This window comes from Gossypium arboreum, chromosome 11, assembly GCF_025698485.1.
Source record: "Gossypium arboreum isolate Shixiya-1 chromosome 11, ASM2569848v2, whole genome shotgun sequence".
NCBI classification, from domain to species: Eukaryota; Viridiplantae; Streptophyta; class Magnoliopsida; order Malvales; family Malvaceae; genus Gossypium; species Gossypium arboreum.
Window position 1 is genome coordinate 61,842,798 of NC_069080.1, and position 6,944 is coordinate 61,849,741.

The 6,944-nt window shown below is 38.6% G+C and overlaps 1 non-coding gene across 1 annotated transcript; it reads right to left on the bottom strand.

The window, feature by feature from the left end:
• Window positions 1-1,111: 1,111 nt before the first annotated feature.
• LOC128284841 (small nucleolar RNA R71) lies at window positions 1,112-1,218 on the bottom strand. The gene has a single exon (XR_008275261.1). It is a non-coding gene; the product is annotated as a small nucleolar RNA R71 (small nucleolar RNA).
• Window positions 1,219-6,944: the final 5,726 nt, after the last annotated feature.

Below are 6,944 nucleotides of genomic sequence, written 5' to 3' on the forward strand. Positions count from 1 at the left end.
CCTAGATTCAGTTATTTTTAGTCTCGAAAGGGATATTAACATAAATCAGGGATTTCTACGGAATAAGTCAAGCGAATAAATTGTCTAAGTCAAAGGTAATAAGTGAAGCCTAGATGGATTCTTTCTTAGGTATTGTCTTCTCCATTGGTTTTTCTAAAGTATTTTCCAACTTTCATCTCTGTCATAATCTTCGAAAATTAGTTTTGTTTAAAAACACCCTTTAATTCTTAAGCTAGATAATAAAAAGATAGTAATTACTAGTACTTTTAGTCCTTGTGGATACGATATTTCTTGTCTCACCATAAGTATACTACTGTTCGATAGGTGCGCTTGCCTTAAGTCGAATTTTTAGTTAGTTTCATGACCATCACATTTTTGGCACTGTTGCTGGGGACTAAGATATTAGGAACATTTGTTTTTTTTATTACTTTAGCCATTTTTAATTTTATTGCAATTTACTTCTTGTTTTTAGTTTAATTTTTCTTTTCTAAATTTCCTCTCATTTGCTTCTGGCAGGTGTCTTTAGTTTATGACTAGGAGGAACCCGTGAAGACCTTTGCTTTTTGACAGTGAGATTGAAAGCACAGCTCACTCAAACTGAAGTGAAATAAGGCGAAACCTATGATACATAGAGGAAGGGCAAGAGGACGAGATTCAAACCACAATCGAGGAGATGGCTGATAATCAAAATAATTTGTTACCTCATGTAGTTGCCGCAAACCCAGTAAATTAGGATCTTGCTCCTTGTACTATGTATGATTATACTAAACCTACTTTAATAGGAACTAAATCGAGTATAGTTAGGCTTGTTGTTGCTGCAAATAATTTTGAATTGAAACCTAACACAATTCAAATGATACAATAATTTGTTCAGTTTGATGGTTTGCAGGACGAAGATCCAAACACTCATTTAGCAAATTTTCTAGGATTCTGCGACACTTTTAAGATCAATGGCATTTCTGACGATGCCATTCGCCTTCGGCTGTTCCCATTCTCATTGAGGAACAAAGCTAAACAGTGGTTAAACTCGTTACCATGAGGGTCAATCACTACTTGGGAATAAATGACCGAAAAATTTTTACTTAAATATTTTCTGTCTGCTAAAATGGCTAAATTAAGGAATGATATCTCTTCTTTTGTGCAGATGGATTTAGAAACTCTTTATGATGCCTAAGAGAGATACAATGATCTATTGAGAAGGTGCCCTCACCATGGGTTACCTCTATGGTTGCAGATTTAGACTTTTTACAACAGTGTGAACCTCTCAACAAGGCAGCTTATCGACGCAGTCACCGGTGGAACGTTAAACAATAAAACACCTAAAGAAACTTACAAATTTATTGAAGAGATGTCACTGAATAAATATCAGTTGCAAGTCATGAGAATGAAGCCGACGAAAGCTGCTGATGTTTTCAACCTCAACACAGTTACCATGCTATCTAACCAGGTAGAACTTTTAAATAAAATGATTGATAGTTTGTATGGTTCTACTCAGGTACATCCAGTGATGAAGTGTGATTCAAGTGTAGGAGGAGTACACAACACAGATTATCCATCATTCAAGACTGAGGAGGAACAAGTCCACTATATGGGTAATAATAATTCTAGACCTCAAAATAACCCGTATAGTAACACTTACAATGCAGGTTGGAGGAACCATCCCAATTTCTCTTGGGGTGGTCCAGGAAATCAAAGACCACAAAATCCTCCAGGTTTTCAACAACCACCTTACCAGCAGGAAAAGAAGTTGAACCTTAAGGAGATGCTAATGAAATTCATCACGGTATCCGAAACACATTTCCAAAACACCGAGATAGCTCTTAAAAATCAGCAAGCATCAATTCAAGGGCTCGAGAATCAAATAGGCCAGTTGGCAAAGATGATTTCCGAATGACCACAAGGTAGCTTACTGAGTAATACTGAAACTAACCTAATGGAGCAGCTTAATGCGATTACTATTCGAGATGAAGAAGGGTTAGTTGAACCTGAACCAGAACCGAGGCAAGGATTTTTGGTAAATAAAGGGAAAGATGAGGTGGACCACAGTAAGCGAAAATCGGTAGGTAGAGAATATAAACCTCATGTGCCATACCCCAGTGCAACAAGGAAATACCACTCAGACGAACAATTTGGTAAATTCCTTAAATTATTAAAGAAATTACATACTAACTTACCGTTTATTGAAACTTTTTCCCAGATGCCAAACGCAGTTAAATTTTTAAAAGAGCTTTTAGCAAATAAGCGGAAGTTGGATGATGCATCGTATGTGGAGTTGAACGCAATTTGCTCAGCCATTCTACAGAATAGACTACCCAACAAGTTGAAAGATCCAGGGAGTTTTACGATTCCTTGCTTAATTGGTAATTTAAACGTTAACAATGCTTTGGCTAACTTAGGGGCAAGCATTAATGCCATTCCCTATAAAATGTTTAAACAACTCGGTCTTGGGAAACCTAAACAAACTAGGATGAGCATTCCATTAGCAAATAAAACAATTAGATTTCCTAAAGGTTTTATTGAAGACGTACTTGTTAAAATTGAAAAATTCATATTCCCAATTGATTTTGTTGTTCTAGACATGGAAGAGGATAGTGACGTGCCTTTAATTTTTGGATGACCCTTTTTAGCAACTGATAGGACTATTATTGATGTTGGCACAGGTGAATTGATACTTCGTGTAGGGGATGACACGATTACTCTCCAAGCTCGTGATTCTGCTAAAATATCTAGCAATCGAGATGATTCGGTTAACTTAAACAATGTTACAACTCAAACTTATTTGCAGGAGTCCCCTAGGAAGAACATGATGGAGCCTCATTCTAATCCATGCTGAAAAAATAGAGTGTCTCACGAAGAACGAAGGCTTCAGATCAATGAACTAGATGAATGGCGAACACATGTCAAGGAGAAACCAAAAGCACACAATGAATCCAGCGACACCATGATAAGCGTAGGGATGAAACAACGCAATTTAAGGGCGGGGAAAAAGTTTTGTTCGATAAAAAAGGACCCCCGATTTGATACTTTAGAGCACAATACAGACGGAGCGACTCCCTTCACGGTAAAGAACATTTTCCCACGTGGTACAGTCGAGGTAACACATACTAAATTCGGAACTTTTAAGGTAAATAATACTCGACTCAAACCATATTTTGATAAAATTGATAGCAGAACTGAGGAGTTTCAACTCCTCAATCCACCGTAATCATGCGAATGAGAGGTAAGTCGAGCTTAGTCTCTAAATAAACACTTTTCGGGAGGCAACCCGAGCACTAACACCACTAACTAGTTTATTTTAGCTATTTTTAGTGTTTTTGTGCAGGTACAGTGGCCCACACGGCCTGGACACACAGGCTTGTCCTTGGCCGTATGGAAACAGGGTTAAAAATTCCCCAAGTATCAAACCACACGGCCATGAATTCGATCTACACGGCCGTGCAACATGGCCTGGACACATGGGAGTGTCCTAGGCCATGTGAAAACTGGCGCTAATTTTTCAAATTTTAATTAAGTCAGGGAACCACACGGGCAAGGCACACGGCCGTGTGTTGGGACACATGGGCGCAGGAAAAGTGAAGGACATGGAACACAGCCATGCGACATGGATATGTGAACCACACAGAATCGCCACACGGGCGTGTCCCTAGGCCGTGTGACGAATAGTTATAAAATTTTTGCGATAAACACGAGCTCAAATTGATCCATACGGGCGTGTGAAATGGCCGTGTGGCCTAACACGAGTCTCACACGGCCGTGCCCCTTTTTAAACCTCCCAAACCCTAATTTTTATTTTATTCTTCTTCATCCCCAAAATTCCCCAACCCTAGCTGCCTAAACTCCACCAGCCCTCTTCTTCGGCCACTTTCAGTCGTCGACCACACCAGTAGCACCCTCCCCCATCTCTTCCCTCTATTTTTTTCTGTTCAAAACCTACGTCCCCATCGCGCACCACACGGCTTCACCACCCTCCCCACGCCCGTGCCCACCTCCGAACATTAGCCCCCGTCCCCATCTAATTGACCCAAGCCTGTACAGCCTAGCACCCATGCCCGTGCCATCCACTCCTGTTTCTACTTCAACCCACCATCAACCACCATCGATTCTCCCTTTTTCCCCTTTTTCACCTTCATTTTTCTCTATTTCTTTATTATATTTTTACTTAAATTTTTCTTATTATTGCTATTTATTACTATTACAATTATTATTTTTAATTACCTTTTTCTAATTGGTGTCTTGATTTTAGTTCTGTTCATCTCCATTAACTATTCCTCAACTACTAACTCTTATCTTTTTTTCTTGAAAATTTTGATTTAATTTTTTTTCTAGTTAATTTACCAGGAAATATTATGCATTTAGGTTGCACTTAGGAAATATAATGCATTTAAGTTTTTGTTAGGCAGTTGGCACTGTAATTATTGCTATTGATATGATGGTGTTGAACTTGAATGGTTCTTTTTAGCTAATACTTAGTATTTTGATTCATCCAAATTAAATTCTTCGCTTGCTTTATTGCAGACCCATCATGACAAACACAAGAGGCAAGAAGATTGTTGTCCCCACTTCGAAAAAGCGGAAGGGTCCTGGCACAACCTCCTCGAGCACCTCAACTGAAGCTCGCCACCTCTACTTCGGTTCTTGTCAGGTCCATAAGACAACCTTTTTCAACTTCTGCAAGTACGACCATTAGGAGTGGGATGATGTATTGATTGGGCCGCTTTGGAGCAGGTATAACTTGCTCACCTCATTCGATTCCATCTCGATACCGCGCCATGGGATCGGTTCTTTGCAATCATCGAGCCCACATATTCAGAGCTGACCTTGGAATTTTGCTCTACGTTCCACCAACAGCACGTGATGAATACACATGACGAGGCTGGTACTATCGTTTTCAGACTTGGTGGACTTGTCAGGCATATGAGTGTACCTAAATTTGGAGCTGCTTTAGGCCTCTACACAAAGGAGTTCATGGCTTCAGAGAATTTTCTACAACTTCACCATCACATACACTATTCGCCATCATGCTATTGGACTGACCTTACAGTGAGCATGGTTCCCTATGATGCAAGTCGCTCGAAGGCAACTTCTCTCCCTCCAGCATTACACTATATCCATGCCATCTTGGCTCATACTTTGACTGGGAAGAGAGAGAGCACCAGAGTAGTTAGCACCACCGATGGATACTTCCTATGGAGCATGGCGACTAGCCATGTATTTGACTTAGCATATTTTATCGCCCTCACCTTTCGCCACCAAACGAATAGCCATAAGAAGGGCCCCATCTGTCTTGGCCCTTACGTGACTCGCCTTGCTTGACACTTCGGCCTCTTTGACACTCCAGAGATGTCATCGACACTTACATTAGTCAGCCAGATGTCTCCTTAGGGAATTTCCAGCATGATCAACATGAGGATGATAAAGCGATGCTGTGGAGTCGGCCCCCTATAGTACAGACTCGTCCACCCTGCTGACCAGGATGAGCTAGAGGACATTACTGACGATGTCCCTCCCCCTCACGAGGGACACACCCCTACCACCACCACCGCGTTACCAACCTCCTGCTGCCACTTTGATAGATTTATCCGAGCGATTCACTCACTTTGAGCAGTAGTGTTTCGAGTGATTCGATAGCATCGATGCCACTCTCCAACAGATTTGCCACTACCTCTATATCTCCCCTCTAGCGCCACCGGCTCACGACTTTGATGATGAGGACCTTTGAGTCCCTTTTATTTTTATTTTTAATTTAATTTAATTTAATTTATTTTTGAAGACTTATGTTTTATGTTTTAAAATCTGCTTATCTTTATGATTATTATCAAATTATCCCTTAATTCTCTTCCACAGTTGTGTTTATTTTCTTATTAGTACCCCAAAATCATGCCTTTTATTCGGCTTTATCTACAATTCTCGCTCTCGCTACTCCAAGGATCTCATCCAAATATTTCAGGGCAATTTCGCTTCTTTCCCTCTCTTCTGATATTATACTTATATTCTTATTATTTATCTTTGCACATTGAGAACAATGTACATCTTAAGTGTGGGGAGATTATTTATGTGATTATCAGAAATCCCTTAATTTTTATCTTGTTCTCAAATAATTTTCTCATATCATTATTAGAGTAAATTTTGATTGATTTATGATTTTTATTGATATGTTTTTAAATTAAATCATAGGTAACTGTGCTTTGATTGTTTAAACTTTAAGACATTAGAGAATCAAGTATGATAAGTTGAAACTTTTGAGAAGTAAAATTTCTAGGTTGTTTCCCTGAATTAAGGTATTATCTTGAAGTTTTGAATTTACAGGATTGACATCAAATACCCATAATTTTCGTGAGATTTTGAGCCTTTTAGAGCATATATCTTTCTTGCTCGCTAATTTTATTGATTATGAGTGTGTCAACATTGATTTGTCATTCTAGAACTTGCATTGATTATACATGTCAAGACCACACCTTTGATTTGATATATGAAAATGATAAAGGCAATTAGGTTTTAACCCATTTTTCCCATAAAAAGCCTACCCACACAATTGACCCTTAGTGAACCCCTTTTCAGCTTAACAAACTATTTGTTTTATTTACCCTAAATTTTAACCCTTATATCATACTTTTTGATTCATTAAGAATTTTTCCCATTTTATTGATTCCCTTTTTGTCGAGATTTGATTGGTTAATTGCCTAACTATGTTCTTTCATTCGAATCATATAATTCTCTTTTATACTTGTACTTGTTCTTATTCTAAAAAAAAGACATACATATATACATACATATTGGTAGTAATTCTTTATTTTTAAGCTTAAATAATTAATTTCATACGTTGATGTTAGTTATTTTTCCAGTTAGGTAGTTTATCAATTTAATCTTGATTCTAACTGTCTTTTTCAGCCTGTATCCACACCTTTAACCTAAAGCCCCGTTACAACCCTTCAAAGACCTTTTGA